This window comes from Durio zibethinus, chromosome 7 (genome assembly GCF_047325235.1).
Source record: "Durio zibethinus cultivar Kanyao isolate XHJ-2024 chromosome 7, ASM4732523v1, whole genome shotgun sequence".
NCBI classification, from domain to species: Eukaryota; Viridiplantae; Streptophyta; class Magnoliopsida; order Malvales; family Malvaceae; genus Durio; species Durio zibethinus.
In genome coordinates, this window is record NC_143168.1 from 17,483,411 (window position 1) to 17,505,493 (window position 22,083).

At 30.2% G+C, this 22,083-nt stretch overlaps 1 pseudogene; it reads right to left on the reverse strand.

Moving 5' to 3' along the window:
* Window positions 1–10,314: 10,314 nt before the first annotated feature.
* LOC149518058 (elongation factor 1-alpha-like) lies at window positions 10,315–18,853 on the reverse strand (annotated as a pseudogene).
* Between the last annotated feature and the right edge of the window lie 3,230 nt (window positions 18,854–22,083).

The window sequence follows — 22,083 nt, forward strand, 5'->3', positions numbered from 1 at the left end:
TACTCTTCAATACCCAAAAAATAATAAAAAAATCAACAAAACATAGCAGTAAATTTTTTTTTATAAAGTGCGTAAATGATAACTCTCTTTTCATCTTTTCTTATAAAACATTATCTCATTGAATAGAAAGATTTCACCGTAAAATATGTTTTATGATTAAAATCCTAAAAATTAATTAGAAACCATTATTGAAAATCTCATGTTACAAGTTAAAATAGTTGGGGAGAAAATATTTTAATTTTAGAATAACGCTATTGATATGGTATAGTTTTTTTATATCACATTGAATTTTTTAAAATTAGTAAAAATTTTAACGTAAAAGATGAATTTTAATTAAAGAAGCCCTTATAGCGGACGTTTACTAAAAAGGATGTCCTGAGTTTGATTCTTTGATTCTGATCGCTACTATTTTTCTTAATTCATAAAAAAGTCTGTTTCTTTAAAACATTTACAATCTCAATCTTACCCTCCAACAACAAAAGAATCATGTAAAACATCTGATTTTTTTTTTTTTTGTTTAAACCTTAACATGCACTCTCTTTTTGTTCTTCTTCTTCATGCCAATCCCATATCCATTCCAAGAAAATGTTTCTTGCCCACCAAACTTCCCCTCTTTTTCTCCACAAATTCCATCCAAAAACTGCCTCTAACTTAAGGTGTATTCCCCAGAAATTCACTGTTTCTGCTTCCCTTAACACCATAGCTGCTGCTACTGCTGCCTTTGGCTCTGGTGCCACTGTCCATGGGATTGTCACTTCTGCTATTACCCAAGTAGCTTGTTACTGCCTTTGGTATTGGCTCTGGAGCTTGTCTATCCACTAAGGTTGACTTTTTATTCTGCAGGCACTGGTTTTCAGTTTTCTGATTCTTACAATTGTGCATACAACTACAAAAACTTTTAGGCTAAAATACCAAAAAAAGCAATTTTACTTTTCCAAATTTCCTAAAGAAGCCCCTTTCCTTCTGTTATTATTTTTGTTTAATTGTGCTTTATTTTGATGGAAACTATTAAAATCCATTATCTTTAGTACATTGGAGTTTAAATGGCACAAACATGACAAAATAAGAGCTCTCTATATGGTGATGTGGCATGCCATGACATGTAAGAACCAAACTCAGAGTTTCTAGTGGAAGCTCTCTCTCTCTCTCACGCACATGCATTTACGTATTTTGAGCCTAAAAGACCCTGCTTTTGATCCCAAAATTCATTGAAGTCAAAAAAATTATTAGTCCATTTATTGAATCTTTTGAATTCTAAATTTCTAAACCCTTTAGGAATCTTGCATTATAGACACACTGTTTTTCTCCATCGAACATATTTATAAGGACAGATTGCTCCACAGTGTGTCAAGGTCTGAGAAATTTATATCAAAATCTATGGTGCTATAATTCTTAAAATTTATAGCAAAATGGTTTGAGGGTTAATCTTTATGGTATTGATGTATGAATTGCACTCAAAGGTGTGATCATTCTTTACAGTTATGCCCTGCCTCTAGCTAAGGCTCAGGCTGTTGCACAAGAAACCTTACTTTTTTGGTGTTCCCTAACTTCTAGATTGGGTCTGTGAGCACTGAAAGCAGAGCTGGAAGATCTTTGCTTCGCTGTTCTTCAGGTAAAGGAGTGTGTTTCTAGTTCATGGAAGTTGCAAGAGCATTTATCATAACATCATTAATGATATTAATTGTACTTGATGATTTTACACTACATACGTCTTTTACTCTATTCACCATATAGTTTGAGTTTTATTAACCCTATTTGATTGGGACATGTATTTCATTTAGGCACCTTTTATCCATTGAGTTTGGTATGTTATTTTTAAGTGGCATTATAGTTAAGTTTAGGGTGTATTTTGTCTTCTCAACTAATTGCCAATAGAATTTAGGTTGGATGCTTAATATGATATTAGAACATTTCATGGTATTATACTCATAATCCCTAAATGCTAGAGCCCTTGTTCTCTTTCTCTCTCTTTGTTTCTTCCCCTTTTTTAAAAAAATTGTGTAGCTAAACTAATTTATCGGAAAGTGAGACACATATTGTGTATGAGTTTTTTTAAATTGGGACAACAATCATGGAATTTTCACTTCATTTGTTATTTTTCTCTTTTTCCTAATGTAGCCAAAAAAAATTAATACTTAAAATCTGGTTCCTAACACTTACAGTTTAAGATCAGTTAGAGGATGGTTTTATGGGTTCCATGTTCATAAACAGGCATTGCTATATGAAACTGTGGTTACAAAGTTCTTGACAGCTATGCATCAGATAGCCTTTTATCACCTTTTAGATTCATGAAGGAACAGCAATATTTTGTTTTGACTTTTAGGTCCATGCTATCTGCACACTTTGGATGAATTGCCATTAAACTTATAAATATTGCATATAGCATGATTAAGATGGTCAAAGATATAGAATGAGAAAAAAGTGACAAGCTTTGATTATATTGGAACCCGTAAGCCATAGTGTTATGGTAATCAATGTCATGACTTAAAATTCTTTTCTGACAGTACTGTAGCCTCTTTTTCTTTTGTTCCGCAGGTATTATAGCTTCTAACTAAAAATGTGAATCCTTTTGGATTATGCATATCAAATAAATTTTGTAACCACATTTGTTTCAATTTTGAGGACACTGTTGCAGCCTCAAATATTTAGGAAGCTGCGAGCTTATCTGGCTTCAATGTGGAGCCCCATAATAAAGGAGCATATCCTAGACGAATATCTGCAAAAGCCAGTGGATCCTTTGTACAAGAAAACAATTCAGCTCATGAAGATGAAGCTTCTGTGAGTGATGAGGATATTAATAGCATAAAGGTAAGCATATAGGACGGAAATGATGATGGTTCTATATTCTAGTTATATTCTTTTTGGTTGGTTTAAGGCTTGCTTTGATGTATTAGGATTTTGCCAATTTTAACGACTGCTTGCTAACATCGGAAAGTTTTAATGCATAATGTTGAGAAATCCTGTCTTCCTGCCAGAATATCAACAAAGGATGAAAATTTTCAGGTAGACAGGTCGTTTCAGCCTTCCTTTGATAGACTAAATACTAGTTTTCTTCTTAGTGAACCTTGGATACTGTTAATAAAAAACACCTAATATGCTGTCATTGGGCACCTTCAACACATGATTTTGGAAGATGTCTCAACTTACATTGTAATTATATAGGACTGCCTATTGACCACTGAACAGCATAGCTTGCTTCAATTCTTTAGTAAAAGGCATTTGGTCGATGAATTTAGTGCAGTAGCTTTATTTTGTTGTCATGAATTTCCATCCAAACTAGGCATGTCAAATACCATGTGATGGTTGCAATCTGTAGTTACTGTTATTTTCTGTCAGATTGCTCTGGTTGTGTTTTACTGCATATTCTGAAGAGGTTCATGCTCTTCCTCGACTATTTTTGAAACCTTTTGTTTCTTCAAATAAATTCGAGAAGCAAATTGGCTTTCATGCTTTAGCCTTCTTGAAAATAATAGGACAAAATGAAAGAAGTTCCAAGTTAACAAGGTCATAACTGAATAGGATCCACCCCTTAGTCTCATTATATTACATTATGAAATTACATTAGTTTTGAGGAATTTCCCCTTAGTCTCATTATATTATATTATGAAATTAGATTAGTTTTGAGGAATTTTCCTTTTCAAAAGAGTACCAAACAATCTTTATTATATTATATTATATTATATTATATTATATTATGTTATAGAATTAGATTAGTTTTGAGGAATTTTCCTTTTCAAAAGAGTACCAGACAGTCTTAATTCCCTATCAGTTAGATGCATTGATTAGCTCTAAATATAATTCCAGCTTTTTTAATCCATGTAATTATAATTGTGGCAACATATGTGCACATATCTGGAAGCATGTATGCTGAAGAACAAAAGGGTTAGAGGGTTTTGGGTCGGTAGGCAGACAAACAAGTTTTAAATGCAGTATTCAACAGAAACCTTAAATTTGAGTAATTTGTTCCAGTTTGTTTTATACATGCAGGATCTTATGGATGAAATGGTTCCTTTTGACATCTTATTGGATCGGAGAAAACATACTAACTTTCTTAATAATCTTGGAAGAAGTTCAGAGATGGAACCAAAACCGAAGGTTGTGCAGGATGCTGGAATTGCTCTGCATTTCTTGTTGTTTGCGAGGAGGCATTTTAGAGGGAGCTGTTCATATCAATTTCATATGTTTTGTTGCTGCTTTTTTCTAATAAAACTATTTTGGTTTTATATATTAGTTTTAACTCCGGTGCATGTGAGAGCAACTATTGTTAGTTTGGTCATATCTTGTAGATGCTTTCTCATCCTCTCCTCTTTTGCACTGCAGTTATCTTCCAGGGATGGAGGTTACTTTATCTACCCGATTAAAAAGTTTGTATAGTATCTACTGCAAGGTAGGAGTAACAATTAATGTATGTGTATCAACTTTTGGATGCTTTGCTTCTTAGCTGTAAAATATTGTAATTGTGCGCGTTGTTAGAGCCAAATGCAGTCAAAGCCTCTTCCTTTGCCATGTGGTTCAAAATTTTCTTGATCGCCATACATAATAAACAGTATTGTGAAGGTGTTCGACTGTGATTATTTTATAATTGCAGCTCGCAGCTGTAGGTTTTATCGATATCATAATAGAGTTAATTTCACTACATGTTTCAAAGAGGCATCTAAGAATCGACCATGAACTTTAATTCTTATGTACCGCTGAACATTTATCAACATGTCAGATCTATATAAGAGACTTTTTGTACTGAAAATCCTTTTGTTGCATTGTATCTATGAAGAATTTAACTTGGCCTTTCAGAAGATGCATTGTCAGTTAAGCCAGAATTAAAATGTGATTCTAAAATCTTTTACTAAAAAATGAGCAAGCAATCTGACTGTTACTTTGTTGGGAAAGCTTTTACAATGTCCTGCTGATGTCGAAGTTCTTGTTCTTATCTTGCTGTAGATGAAAAGGAAAGATGTTGGCATCAATAAAATATATGAAGTATGTGCACTGAGGGTAGTTGTTGGAGACAAGAACAGAACCCTAAAGGGGCCTGCAGTTCAATGTTGCTACAGTCTTCTCAACACTGTACACAGGTATTTCAAAGTGTTTCTTCTGTTTATTTCGTAGATCTTCTCAATCTTTTGCAATTATTCATTGATTTATTGCAGAAATGGTATATCAACATTAGTCCTGCAAATTTAGGCCAAACATGCATATAACATGCTGCATCATATATGCCCAGTTAAGATGTAATAACTTTCTGCCTTTGAATATTCCACTCTTGATGGTAGCTGGAAAGTTATTCGTGAGAACCAATATCTTATTGACTAAATCTCTTAAAGTAAGTTTAAGGACATTTGAAAGTTTGTGATCTGGATGGTCTATTAATATCAATTTTGCACCAGTAATCCATTGTAAAAGTTTAAAATAGATCATTAACTGTATTAAGCTGTGTTTCCTTCTTAATTTCAAGTCATGCATGAGCATTATTATACGACTAGGCTAGATTGGGCAGGATGTTAACTTCCATATGGGCAAGGGCTGGGGTTGAATACCAAATATCCTTGAGCAAAACTATTGTTCCAAGCTCAAGTATAGAAGTGCTATATAAACCTAGAACCATTAAGTCAGGCAACCTAATATTCCACTACTATGTGCTATGCAAGTTGGAGATATATTGCACAAGTAGCTATAACAAGGATGTTCAGATAAACACAATGGTTAATATATTACTTTGAGACACCCTGTCAAGTCATTCTAAAGGAGTAGAGAAGTGACAATACTGTGGATGATTTTACATATAAAAACCACAAGTGAGACAAATAAACTTGTATAATGTATTTGCATTTTCTTGTTAAGAGCTTTTCAGGTGATTACAATTACATACAAGCTTAGAAAGGAATGCTGATTACATTCATCTATTTATTCTTCACAATACTAACTTGCTAACATTTGTTAGTTTGATGTTAAATTTTGGGCTGTATGCTTTATTTAGTTTATCTGAATATCTGTCGTGTTTAAAAACTATTATTTCTGTGCCTTAGTGATGTTGAACCTAAGAAGAGTTCAAAGACTGTAACTACCCCTATTAAGTCACTTAATGCACGTGTTAGAGAAATTTTGAGATTCATATGACGGGGGATTAGACATTTTTATTGTCCGTCTCACCTATTAAATTCCTATAGTTTCAGATAAGCTTGGTTGTATATTGTTGTATCTCAGGCTGTTCACTCTAAATTCTTACCTATGTGGTTCTTTGAAGTTTTAACATCCTCCTTATTTCTTTGGCAAAGAACCGCATCAAAGTTCCTAACTTAGTGAGACTTTGTACTAAATAATGGATCTTGTGTTGTACATGTTATGAAATTGGCTGAACCTAGTATGAGAGTTCAAATAAACCAGTAGGTAATGCTGGGCAGTTTATTAAAGTGGACTGAAGTCAATAATTGATCGAGTCTTTTATGGTTTATTAGGAAATCTTTTAAGATTTATCTTTTCACAAAAGAAGCTGCACACTTAGTGGAGTTTTAAATATCAAACTTTGCTGATATTTGTGAAGGTAATTGGCACGAGGTATTGAAAGGGGTGATGGGGGTGATAGAGCTATAGATGATAAGATCATCCTACTTTGTATCACCTTAGTGATTCTATATGGCCGCGATCTCTCATCACTAAGGTTAAGTCAAATCTCTCCACAGTATCCTGTCAGCTGGAAATAATATTAGAGTCCAACTAGCAATCTTATTACTTTTCTTGGTGTAAGCTTTCCCATCTGTGACCATAAGAAGATTCTACTGATTTGAGCATCATTATGACTTATGATAATTGAGCCAATTCATTAGTGAATGTAATACAATATGATAAGTTAACAATATAGAGGGCCTTAAAAAAATTTGCAGGTTGCCTCATATTTGTTCATGATTTAACAGAATAAAATATAAATATCATTATTAAAATTATCGAATTATATACTGTTGTATTTTCATATGATAATTGTTATCAATTTATATCTCATCGTCAGAGAAACCAATTTTGAAGGATGCCATGTAAAGTTAAAATGGGAGCATGAAACAGTGATCTGCTATGTACAAAACACTTCAATTTACAAGCCTTTTGCAGTGCATCTTGCAATAAACAGTTTATTTACTCAAGCAAATACCGATAAAAAAATCAAACTTATATTTTATAATTGAAATATTTCACCTTTAACAATTCAATTAATCTCATGCATCACCCATTTTGCTTACAGGTTTTTAATTTTTTTTATAGTTAGATGAAAAGTTTTTGTACTTAGCTTAATGATCTAATTAAGAGTGAAATATATAGATGTATCGCTAATTAGATATTTGATCGAAAGATATATAAATAATAAATTAATTTATAATCCTTTCAAAAGCGACCAAAAAATTCTTCTAATGTAATAATTAATTTCAAAAGCTAATAAATATAATTGTTATATTAATTATAGTTATATTAATCCTAATATGGTGAGAAGTATCTTCGGCTTACAAATTAATAATACCTATTGCTATTGTAATTATAAATTTAAATCCAACAAGAATTCTAATTAATTAGTTGTCCAAAACCCAATAATATCCTCACATACATAAATAAATTTATATATATATTCTTTTTTTTTTTGTAATGATAAATAGAATTAATTAAGGGAGCAAAAGAGAGACTGAAGGTATTTCGTTTTTAAGAAGAGAAGCAATTTATTATATATCTTTCTTACTTATTAAATATGATCACTATTAACCTTAATTTTCTTTCTGCGCTTGATTTGCACTATTGGGAAGTGAAATTAATGTTATTATTTTTTCATGTCAATTGATAAAATATGAAAAAAAAACTTACATCTTGCTTTTATGTTTCATTAGAAGTTTATGCTTGGTATAGTTTTTAGTTTTTTCTTTTTTTTTTTTCGATTAATTTCTCAATTTCCACTTTACCTGTAAAAGAAAATTTTACTAAATCAATATACTAATTATGCAAATTTAATTGAAATAGGTAGTTAAATAAAATTTAGTCACCGTAAGAGCTTTGTTTTGTTATGCTTGCTGATGTATAGTATGGCTGCAAAAGCAGTAGGGGCTGGCCGAGGCTTACATTATAATTTATTATAAACAAAGACGAAATCTAGTGAGCTTCTGATGGTGCCCATTGAAGACATTTTTTTTTTCTTCTCTGCTATTGGAATTTAACAAAAAAAAAAAAAGAGAGTAAAAACATGTGGTGAAACATTAATTGATGAAAACATTAATTAGTGGAGATAACATTAATCGGTGGTGCAAAGCTTAACCTAATGCCCAGGAATGATCTCCCTTGACAGTTGATTCTCTATTTAACACAAATACTCTAGGTGCTTTTACTGTAAATTGCTTTTTTAATATTTGAAATTTTGTGAAAAATTTTAACGTAAAAAAATCTTAAATTTGGAATTTATAGTAAAAAGAACTATATTTTGTATACTTTGCAAATTAAATATTAAATGAATTTTTAGATTTTTCTTAAGATATGTATGAATTTATATTGCAATCAAATTTTTGGTTAACTTTTTTGTAAATACCACAGCAACTATATAAAACAAGGATTTGATATCATCCAAAAAGTATCAAGTGGACAACGATCAGGATGTGTGGAGTAGTTTTCCACTAGATATTTTAAGTTTGATACCATCAAATCTCTTTGTAGAGGACAAAACAATTTTTCGTGCAATTTGCAAAGCATAATGACCAATCCCCATTGCTCCACCACATCCACTTCCTTCTCTATTCGATCATGATGCGAATTCTCCATTTTCATGGTTGTTCTGAATCCTCAAAGGTAATACTGACAAAAGTCAACTTTTTTACCTCATGCATAATTACACTTGCGAATTGGACCTTCCTGTAGAAGTATTAGGTGTTGAAATCTGCTTTTCAAAGTGTGGCTGGCTATTAATGACTCCAGATGAGGCACACTCATTTTTCTTTAATCCTCTAACAAAAGAGATTATTAAACTTCTTAAGCTGCTTCAATGGGTGCATTCGATGTTATTTACTTCTTCACTTCCTCCAAATTATTTGGTTTTAGAAATCGAAGGATGGATTGATTCAGTATCCATTTTTGTCCATAAACTAGGAGAAGGTAATTGGAAAATATGTAACTTTTTGTGTGACATAAAATTTTGGTTATCTGTTTGCAATTCAATTTTATTTGGAGAATTATAATATTGTTTGGATGCCAAGGAAAATTTCAGAGTATTTGATCTAAAAGACATAAAAAATAATTGGGATATTTATAAAATGACTTTTCCATCACGCCATATCAATTCAATTGTTTAAGTATATCTAGTGGCAAACGAAAAAAAAATTGTTAGCTATTCTCATTATAAAGGATGATCAAAATATTCATGTTTTAAAGTTGAAGACAAGTAAGATATGGGAACCAATACGAAATTTGAAAAAAAAAAATTTTTCCAAAACGATAGTCGTGAGAAGAATTAGTAACAAAATTTATAGTCTAAACTTTTGGGACAAAAATAGCTCGTTTGGCTTCTAATCACTCCCAATCAGAAAGTATCATTCTTTCTTCAATAATCCTTCTAGTAAATATTCATATAACATTAAATTCTTTCAACATGGCTCTTAGTTTATATTTGTATAAAATTGTTTCACTTTCACATCTAATAATTGTTTCCAATCTTTCAAAATTTTAAATATATTATCTTTTACATTACACTAATCTTAATCTTTATAATTTATTATCAAACTTAATTCAATTATTTTTTGGTTATTTTTTGTACATAAAAAAATTACAACTTGAAAATAAGGTGAAATAATTACATGCCTTGAAATTTAATACTGCATGTTGATTAATTATTAACTATTGTTATGTAAATGGTAAACTAATACCAAGACAATGGTAATACACTTTTTCTGAGTTCTAAATAGTAATCATGACATGAAAAAGTTGAATGAGATTTAATATTAATATGATCTGAAGAACAAAAAATTGATTAATTTACAATATTTAAATTATTACATTAAATCAAATAGATATTAAATTAATCCAAATCAAATTTTAACATCCACGTTGATTTGATTTTTTAATTTTTAAATTTTAAATTTATTTTCTAATACTGCTTTAAATTGACATAATTTTATAAATGAAATATATTTTTTATTTTATTTAAATTTTAAAAATAATAATACTAATATAACAAATGTCCTGTTTCAGATAATTTCAATTATTTTTTATTTTTTATCAAAGCAATATTACATTTTTTTTATTCCTTTTCTTTCAAGATTAATAGGGCTTCAAGCCCATTATTTAACTTCATGAACCCATCTCTGATTGAAAGACTAAAGAATGAAATTATAAACCACTTGCTCAAAGAGATACAAGTCCTCCAACCCAGAAAAGGAAAAACCATACTACAAAACCAACTACAATGACTTGGAAGTGCTCCAGATGCGGCAATGAGATCAAGAATGCCAAGGGTCTTGCCGACCTAATTCATCACCAATCCACTGATTGCCCTAAACGTCCTAAGGTAAAGCAAAGTCAAATTTTAAGTTAAAAGAGATTTTTTTTTTTTAGCATTTGATTTTGATTCTTAGATTTAATTCGAAAGCTTTAACTGAATCTTTCATCTGATATTTTTTTTTAATTTTTTTAAACATTTGATTTACGCTTTTAAGTTTGATTCGAAAGCTTTAATTGAATCTCTTAGCATTTGATTTGTGTTCTTAGGTTTGATTCGAAAGCTTTAACTGAATCTCTCATCTTAACAGAAAAATCCAGCTCCTGATGCCGGAAATAATCCTCCTCCTCCCAATGCCGGAAATACACCTCCAAATCCACCTCCTCCTCCTGCTGCTGGAGCTGCTGCTCCAAGGGGAAGGAGACATGGAAGACCAAATTAGAAGAACCATACAGGTATAGGCACCTTTGGTGTTTTAATATCGAATTCAAACCTCTGAATTGTTCAGTCATGCTTGGTTTTGGAACAAGAACTGAAAATCTGAAAATATTGAAAGATGAATGACATTAGTAAAGTTTGTTGAAGTAGAATCAGTATCGCAAACCTCAAAAAACTGGAGTGCTCACCTAAGCAAATTTGACTGGTCCAAAGGGACACATTTGCAGTAAGCTGTCTTGAATCTCTATATTTAGATTATTAAAACCAGAAGCAGTAACACAGACACTTTCACATGGCTCCATGCTGCTTGGACCAACTTCAAATTCGTTAACTGATTTAGATTTCACGGTCAGAACCCTCACAACCAAGCTGAGAATAAGACCTTGAAAGATTTTAAATTACTCCATGGTCATCCAGAAAAGTTTAAACATCTAATATTTCACTTTTTGGCATGCTAGTCTTTGCATAAGCATTTAAGTTTACCTCGTTGGGATGAGACTCCTTCCTGGAATGTCTGCTGGTTTCTTGTTTTGAAGCTGCACTAACTTGTCTTTTCAACTTCCTAGGAACCTTATTTTTTAACTTCCTCTTGTCATCAGTAATAGGTAAGGTTTACATTGGCAGCTTTAGAATTTCTTTTCAGCAATGGATCATCTTTTAAAGTAACATCAAACTGTGAGCAAATGGGATTTGTTTTATTCAACCCAGTGTTGCATTTCTCTACAGCATTCTCTAAACCCTTTGACAAACAGAATGACTGTTCTCCGTTCCCCTTCTACCATGCAAGTTCCCTATACTTCCAAGTTTGTAAGTATTTGAACTCCCATAAATAGATTTACACTGCTTACCCCTCTTGCCTGATGCGTCCTACCATGCAAGTTCTCTATACTTCCAAGTTTGCAAGTACTTGAACTCCCATGAATAGATTTACACTGTTTACCCCTCTTGCCTGATGCCACCATTCGTCCATCAAAGCTGTGCTACAAGCTAGACCATGCACGGTTTCCTCACTAAAATCACGGCTTTCTGAAATGCTACATAATGAGGTTTGACAATAGGACCCCTTCTTGGTATTGAAATATACATAACAAGTTTTGACAATAGGACCCCTTTTGGTATTGGAACCTGGTAAATCTGATTGAAAGGTTTCATTGCTGTTGTCGTTAAATGGATTAACAATATGACCAGCACTAATACCGTCTTCACTGTTTGAACCAACAGAACCTGAGTCCAACACTAGGGAATCATGCATATCATAGAAATCCTTCTCATGTAAATGTATAAGAAAACCCATATGTGAAGGATGTCTCCTCTCCACCTATAGAAAGTCGCTGGTCTTCGCTACCAATTTCAGAGTTATCTGTATGATGCTCCCTAGGAAGCTTCTGAACTTGAGAAGGTACAATACATTCAGGTATATCCACTTTATCAATGTCAGATGCATATATTTTTGGTGATTGAAAACTTGTAAAAATACCATTGCTGCTGCCCGCAAAATCAGTTATATTAAGCAAACCATCAGATGGTGAAACTTCTTGCAAAGTTGCATATGATCCAGAGTTCATGTCATTGTTACCACAGATTTCAGATGCTTAACTTCCATGGGCATACTCCAACAAGCTTCTGACTCTCTGGAGCCAACATCACACAAATGCTTCTATTTATGTTTTCCCCTCCTTCTTGCCTCCTTTCATGAATTTCCCTTTGTAGATTTGTCTTATTCAGCATAATCGATGACCATAGCAGATGGATTAATAGCATTAGATCCTTTTGACATAACAGCAGAGGAATCGTTGCAAGTAATGGAGCTATAACCGGAAGAATTGTTGGACACTTCATTCAATTAGTTATTTTATTTGCAACAGTCCTGTTGTGAAATTGATGTTGCACATTGGATCCAGAAATGCCTCTGGCTCTAAAAGGCTTGGCAGAAAAAGTAATCTGAGGTTGAGACCTCTTCCATCCATCAACCTTAAAAGGAATTCATGGATGGAGAGGAGACCAGATGCAGGCCTTTCATATTCACCTGAGTTCCAGATCCAAAGTGATCAAAATGTTGCCAGGTCAAAATTACTCAAGCTAATCACAAAGTAAAAGAGTATGAACTCAACTATTTAATATTGGCAAAGAATAGGAAAAGTATCTAACCTCTGATGATCTTCTACAATCATTCAGCTGCAAAGAATTCTTGGACTGGTTAGCCTTTCCTACCCCTGACATTTTTTATTATTTAGATAAGTTCATCAAACACGAAAAGGCATCTTTTGCTACATCTATCCAAGTCAATCGCATAAGCATGTGAATGGCCAGCTTTACTAAGAGCTCATCAAGATTCACTCAATTCAAAAACCACATTCGAAATCAAAACTTTTCCATACTAATTACAGCAAGAACAACTGTTTATAAAAACTACTAGGTAAACAAAAATGACAGCCAACAAATTTCAGTTAATGAAAATCCCTAAGAAATGCCCAGATGCAGCAATCTATTCCAACCCAAAATAGATAGAAAAAGATATAAAACTTAAGAATAGGGATAAGAGAATTGCACGAACGAACTAATTTTAACAAAGATGGCTGTTGAAAAAGACGTTTTAGAGCCATTCAATGAACTAACTACTACTATCAAATAAACAAGTAACTTCACAAGGTTTAAACCATTATCAATTATCAACTTCTTTTGACGGTAAGAAAGAGAGGATAATAGGTTCAGTGGGTAATAAATTAAGGTTTGCTAGAGATTATATTTCTCAACGCAAAAAAGGAAAGTTCTAAACCATTTCAATTTCTATCCCAAATAGTGAAATTGGTTTCCCTTCAAACCACTTCACACTTGAAATTCTCATAGCATAGATTCTGGGCTCCATTGAATCATTACTTGATGGTGTGTGTCCAGTAAACATAATCCACTTAACAAGTAAACAGATAAAATACTAGATTGGAAGAGGAAAAAAATTGCAATGATAACTAAGGGCAGTAGTCGACACAAAATCCGTATAATTTGAAAGAACAAAAGGTCACATAAATCAAACTGCATGAAACAAACATCACATTTGTAGGAAAGCTAAAACAAAGAACCAATAATTATTCAACTAGTTGACTATAGCAAATCAAATAATCAGGGAAAAGAAAATCGATATCAATTAATTCTGATCAAGATCTCAACACAATTAAAATCAATTACATCACTTGGCTTTGTCCGAGATGAGAATAAGGAAATAGAACAGCTATTACAGAATCATATACCTCGTCAATCCCACTGCAGCATGAACAACAACTGTGTGTCCAGTTTCAACCTGTATTGCATGTTATTGTATTACAACTTTTGTTAACATAATTAAAACTCTACCCCTAAACTAAAATAAGAGGATAAAGAGAAACAACCAAGCACCAGACCTACATCATGATTATAATTATGACACAACTTGTATCCACAGGACTGATAGAAAAATTAACAAAAACAGAGGAGACTCTTTGATTATTGTAACCAATCCAAAGTTCTCTTATATTGCAGATCTGACTCTGCCGAGCTCTGTTTCTGATGATTTGATTGTTTCGATTGATCTGCGCCGATTGCAAACATATCCAAGCGGCCTGGCGAAGATTAAAGCAAAGGATATCTGATCTCTGATTTGGTGCATAGCCTTGACTTTCGTGAATTTTACTGAGATCTGCAGAAGAAATAGAGATGAAGAGAAGACGTTGGCTTTTGGCAAATGGAGTTTGTGAGAAAGAGAAAGAGAAATAGAAAAGGCTTCAATCTCAAACTAAAGTAAGCAAAGCCCTACGATGACTTTATGTCTGACAACTAATATCTAACCCAACCCTTGTGAAAGTACATGTTAGACATTTTTTATTGTATGGTGATGCCTAAGGTAAGGGTTTGAAGATCCTATAATCTAGACCGTTAGATTTGGAAACTCAAAGGATAACCATAGGTTCAATACGAGGTGGATGGCAAGGAGTTATTGTCATATAGTTTTAAATAATATCATTCTTATTTTGGTTAATTTGAATAAATAATTTTTTGAATATTATATTAATTAATAAATTTATAATTTATATATTATATTAAAAATTTTTTAAATTTAATATCAAATGAAGATTTTATTATAATTTATAAATTATCTATGATATTAGCCTTTAATGAAAAATTAATTAAGTTGGATTCTATTTTCGAATATTTCAATAATTTAAGTAAATCAAGTTAAATCAAATATCATAACTCAATCATTCTATCCTTTTTTATCAGAATTATCGTGTCTTCTTTTATTATTTAAAAATATATATACTATAAATATCTAAGTTGCAAAACTAATATTTAAATTTTTGTCATGCATGAATAAAAATTAAATTATCAAAATTTAACTCACCTCACATTTTTTGTTTTTTCTTTTCTTTTTGCCAAAATTTTTTAATATTTAATAAATATTTTGTATAGAATCTGCTTTATACCAAAATTTTCTTTTGGAGTTTTTTAACATTTTTAAATTCAAAAATACTATATTTATAAATAATTAAGATAAATTCATGCAATCATCCATCTTTTATATGAATTTTGTTTATTTTGATTTTTATTTCACTCGCATTAAGGGTGTCAACATAACATTTTATGTTTTTTTTTTTGTTTTTTTCCTTTTTTTTTGAACTTTTTATTTTTAATTTAAATAAATTTGTAGACAAATCCGTTTGAAAATTGTTGTTTCATTTATTTTTAAAATCAAAATTAAATTGAAACAAATTAAGTTTTTTATGAGAAACAAGACAAGATAACGTGTGTTTAGAATAATTTAGACTAACTCATTCTGGAGTATATATAAAAATATATTTTTTATTATTAATTTATATTGATATATATGTATATAACTCAATTTAAGAAATTAATATTTTTAAACTTAATAGAACGTCCATGTGCTATTCTTATAAGTTTCTTCTTCAATTTTTAAACTTTTTTATTTTTTTATTTTTTTATTTTTTTTATTTTTGTCTTTTTACTTTTTATATTTTATTTTTTTAAATTTTTTGTTAAATAAAATTTGTAAGAATATGAGGTCGAATGAGATATCCACGCACATCTCCATTTGTTTTTATTTTTTTATTTTTCACATTTTGTTTTTTCTTTTAATTAGATAAATTTTATAACAAAAAAATCAATAAATAGAGATGGCAAAACAATAAAAAATCTTTGACCTGGCAACCATGGGCAATCCACCTAATCCAACACTTAATTTTTATTATGTACATACGAACAACACATAACTAAAATGTAAGCCATGTCACCCTTTTTGGCTTTTTTTCGTAAATTTTTAATATTTAATAAATATCTTAAATTTTGGTCGTGTAATAAATTTTGGTCATTTAGTACATGACCAAATTTTAAGGACTACATGACCAAAATTTAAGTCACATTACTATTTTTTCTTTTTTCTAGCAAAAGTTTTTAATATTCAATAAATATTTTTATAGATTTTATTTTTTTTTAAAAAAAAAGGATCCACTTTGTATGAGGTTTTTCTTTTTTAATTTTTTTAAGGATAAAAATACTACAGTTATTAATAATTAAAATATAATCAATGCATTCATCCACCAATTTTATAAATTTTGTTTATTTTGACTTTTATTTCACCCTTATTCAATGAGTCAATGTGACATGTTATATTTCTTTCTTTCTTTTTTTCTTTTTGCCAACTTTTTTAATTTTTAATTTAAATGATTTTGTTAAAAAACCAATTGAAAATTTTTTGTTTCTTTTTATTTTTTAAAATCAAGATCGAATTAAAATATGTTGAATTTTTTATGAAAAACAAAATCAGAACGAAAGCATGTTTAGAATGATTTGACCTATTTTATTTCGAGGTATATATGAAAGTATATATTTTATTATTAATTTAATTACATATATTTTTAAACTTAATTTAAGAAATTAATATTTTAAACTCAATAAAAATATGCATGTGACACTTCTTATGAGTTTCTTTTTTCATTTTTATTTTTTTTCTTCTTTTTGTTTTGTCTTTTTTATTTTTTAAAATTTTCTATTAAATAAATTTTGTAAGAATGTGATGTTGGTTGAGATATCCATGTATAATCCCCATTTTTTTCTTTTTACTTTTCACCTTTTGTTTATTTTTTTAATTAGGTCAATTTTATAAAAAAAATTGATGAATAAAGATAACAAAATAAAAATTTTTTGACCTATGACAATACACGAATATCCCACCTAGTATATGTGTGTGTATATATATATATATATATATGTGATTCTAATAATAATTTTTTATTCAAATTTCCCCTCCTATTATTAGCTCCACACCTATAGTGTCATCATTCACATCAACTTATGGGGTATTATCTGTTTTAATCTATTGGGTCTCACAATTTTATCTTATACAAAGTGTCTTATAAATTAAAGTTGTTTAAACACTTATATCTCAAAACTAATTCTTGTCATAACGTATGGATTCGTGGATTTATCGTTAGACTTGGAATGAAAGGAAGTCGCCACCAATTTTTTTTAATTAAGTGTAATTAGCCACCTAATTAAAGCTGATCTGCAAAATAGAGATTCAGTTCGAAAGTCGATTGTGCATAAAAAAGGTTATAGTACCCCAAAACGTCCATCAAAAGAATGACATTAATTTGATTTTGAATTATCCAAGCCTTGCTCATTATTTTATAATTCGTATTTTATATCCCAACAGATTCTCAGATGACCAATAAAGCTTCCAAAGATGAGTGTCGAAAATATTTCTCCCAAATGATCACACACAACCGTGGGGTATGCTGCCATACCATTTGCCTTGTAAGAAGGTACGTTCCTATTGGGAGATGTTGGGTCCTTTTTCTCCACACTCTTGATCACACCAACAGCAACAGTCTGTCTCATGGGCCTCATGATAAATCGCCCAAGTGGGGGGTATTCAAAGAAGATCTCCACGACCATGGGTTTGGTGGGAATCATCTCAACAAAACCAGCATCACCATTCTTCAAGAACTTGGGCTCCTTCTCAAGCTCTTTACCAGATCGCCTGTCAATCTTGGTTAGGAGCTCAGCAAACTTGATAGCAATGTGAGAGGTGTGGCAATCAAGGACAGGAGCATAACCATTTCCAATCTGCCCTGACTTGGGAAGTGAAGTTGGCCGCCTCCTTGGCAGGATCATCCTTGGAGTTTGAGGCAACATATCCTCGCTTGAGATCTTTGACAGTAACATTCTTAACATTGAAGCCAACATTGTCACCAGGAAGAGCCTCCTGAAGAGCCTTATGGTGCATCTCAACGGACTTAACTTCAGTGGTCAATCCAGATGGACCAAACGTAACCACCATACTAGGCTTGAGGATACCAGTTTCAACACGGCCCACTGGAACAGTTCCAGTACCTCTAATCTTGTAGACATCCTGAAGTGGGAGACAGAGTGGCTTGTCGGACGGTCTATTAGGCTTATTGATCTGGTCTAGGGCTTCAAGGAGGGTTGGACCCTTGTACCAGTCAAGGTTGGTGGACCTCTCAATCATGTTGTCACCATCAAAACCAGAGGTGGGGACGGATGGAATTTTTTTCAGGGTTAGGAAGAAACTTCCTTCACAATTTCATCATACCTTGCCGTTGAGTACTTGGGAGTTGTGGTATCCATCTTGTTGCAGCAGCAAAACGTTTGCTTGACACCAAGAGTGAAGGCGAGGAAAGCATCCTTGCGGGTCTGTCCATCCTTAGAAATACCAGCTTCAAAACCTCCAGTGGTGGAGTCAATCATAAGGACAGCACAGTCAGCCTGAGAAGTACTAGTAATCATATTCTTGATAAAGTCACGATGTCCAGGGGCATCAATAACAGTGCAGTAGTACTTGGCTGTCTCGAACTTCCACAAGGCAATATCAATGGTAATACCATGCTCATGCTCGGCCTTCAACTTATCAAGCACCCAGGCATACTTGAAGGATCTCTTGTTCATCTCAGCAGCTTCCTTCTCAAACCTCTGGTCGCACGTTTGTCAATGCCTCCAAGCTTGTAGATCAAGTGACCGGTTGTGGTCGATTTTCCAGAATCAACATGGCCAATGACCACCATGTTGATGTGAACCTTCTCTTTACATATAGCAAAATTTTTTTTTTTTTGCCGAAATAACTTGAGAATTCAGGGGCTGATAAATCGGCAGAGGTGAGGAGAGAGTGTTCTTCTGCTTCTTTTTCTGATGGAGACCTAGGCATCGGTTTCTAGGTATTGCATACGAGGCTTTTTTTTGTTGGCTTTCGGTTGTGAATTGATTTTCCAGGCTCCTCCCCTTTGATTCTTTGCATGAATTATGCCAAACCAATCTGTAACTGAATCACCAAGAATCATCTCCAATGGATCCGTGATTGAATCACCAATTATTCCAATAAATTCGGGATTAAATCATCAAGAATTATCCCACAATAGCACCACGTTTTTTTTCTTTCTTTCTTTTTTTTCTCCTTTTATTAATTTATTAATTTTATTTTTGAAAAACAAGTGAAATCAAACCAAATCAAATTAAAATTGAAAATTTTTTTATTAGACCCAAAGCTTCTCAATCAAGCCCAATTAATGGTTAAAGATCTGTTTTTATCTCAAAAAATTTTCGAACAAAATAAAATATCTACAATTTTAATGCATAACTAATGTGAGATTTATAGCTTCTCTCTAGGACAATGACATCCTCTTCTACTTTAATGAGATCTTATCATCCTAGATGACACACACTAATACTCTTAGAATCATTTTTTAATAAATGTCACGATTTACACTAATTTATGGGATATTATTTTATTTGACCTATTAAGTCTTATAATTTTATCTTATAAAAAATATTTCACAAGTTGAAGGTAGTATAAATTTTTATATCCCAGAATCAGTTCTAATACACAATTTATATAAGATTCATGATTACTCTCTAGAATCATGACATATAGCATAGCATGTTTAATAATTTAACTATATTTGAGTTTAAAAATCCATCAAACTAAATGTCACCAAGTCAAAACCTTTTTAATTTTTATTACTTAATAGATTATTATTATTATTAGTTGTAATAGTAGCAGTAGTATCATATTTGTTTATAAAACTTGAATTTATGTTGTAGATAACAAAATTAATTATCAAACAGAGTTTTTTTTTTTTTTTATGGTGGTTTTTTATAGTAAGGTTAATTAAAATCTTTATTCTTTAATAGGATACTTTCCATCTTTATTCCATAAATGGAATATTATTGCCACATCTATGCCATGTCATCATTTACATGATCATATAACTTGTTATTATTGATATTAGTATTTAATCTATGGTTTCTTGTTGGATAATTTTTTTCCTCACCTCATTGTTTGGTGTTATTTTAAAATTGTTAAATTCAAATATAAGTTTTTACTTAAAAATTTTAAATCTAAATTTTTAAATTTTTGTATATTTAAAATTTTTTATTATTTACGTTTTAAGTTATTTATTTTGATTAAAAGATAAAATAATTATTTTATAATATTAGAAAGTGTAAATGATTATTTTATAATATTAAATAGGTTTCAAAATATAACCCATTCAAAATTCTTTTAATATATTTTGAATTATTTTATTATTTATATTTTAAGTCATTTTATTTTGATTAAAGGATAAAATGATCATTTTAGAATATTAAATAGGTGTCAAGGTGTCAGAATATAATCACTTTGTAAAGTTCTTTTAATATTATTTAAATTTTTATTATTTATATTGAAGGTTATTTTATTTTGGTTAAAAAATAAAATAGTTATTTTATAATGTTAGAAAAGGTAAACTAATCATTTTAGATAGATGTCACAATATAATCTCCTTAGAGATTTATTTACTGAAGAGATAGATTTTATCCCTAATCTGACTAATATATCAAAAATATTAATATTAGTCATTTATTTTAAAATAGTTACATTTTAGTTAAATATTTTGTCTTTTATATTTCTTTCACATGTCAATACATACAATTAAAAGTATCCTTTTTTTTAATTTAAAACCAAATTACCTTTGGTATTAAAAATAATTTGAGGATTATTAATATAATTTCAAACTCATAACATTAAAAACTATATAAAAAAAACTCAAAATTATTAGGACTCACCGCATCAATTTTCATAACAAAATTTAAATAGTTGACTGTCCACGTTTAGCTCAAAAACTTATTTTAAAACCACATATAATTGTCTATATTACTTATTAATAGCATATTCAATTCTTTTTATATTAATAATTTCAAATGAAAAAAGAATTCGCAGTGGAATGTGAACTTCACTCTAATATATATATATATATATATATGTGAACTTCACTCTAATATATATATATATATATATATATATATATAGTTTGAAACGATTAAATGATAAAATTGATACATTATTTTGTGATTGGATACTTAAATTCATTTAATTTTTTAAATTAGATTGTTTATGTATATAGCTTAAAGTAGCTAATTTTTTATTATCTAAGTCAATTAAATATGACTTTTCAAAATGACTTTTAAGTTACGCTTAACTTTTGCATACTAATTATTTATTCTTTTATTATTTCCAAAAAGGTGTATGTAAATTATAAAAAATTTTAATGATTCAATTTTTTTTTCAATAAAATTGATAAGTCATTTTAAAAAACTTATATAAAAGATTTTCAATGAAAAATGTTTTGAAAATTTTAAGTAGTTATAAGTTAATGAATGATTTTAATTATTCTTATTTGAGAAAGGAATAATTTATCATTTAATTACATTTATTTTATATTATTTTTACTTTAATATTTAATTTTCTTTTCTAAATTTTATTAAGATGAATATTTAATAATAAATCAGCAATGCATCTATTTATTATTTAATTTTTAATAAAATATCAAATGATTTTTATAGTAAGAATTTAGTATTTAGTTTTTTAAGTTTTAAAATTCAACACTTAATTTTTTTAGTTTTACATTTTTAATTTATCAAAAAATAACTAGATATTATTTAAAAATGAAAATGAAAATATATTATACAAAACAAAAAATTAAAAATAATCTTTGTAGTCTTAATATTCTTTGTAGCTTTGTCAATGATAATGAATATTTTTAATTTTTAAATCATAAATCATTATTTGGAGTATTTACATAATTTATAAATTTATAATATTTTAATCATCTTTCTTTTAATTACTTGTATTATTCTCAAATATTATCCCGGTGCCACTA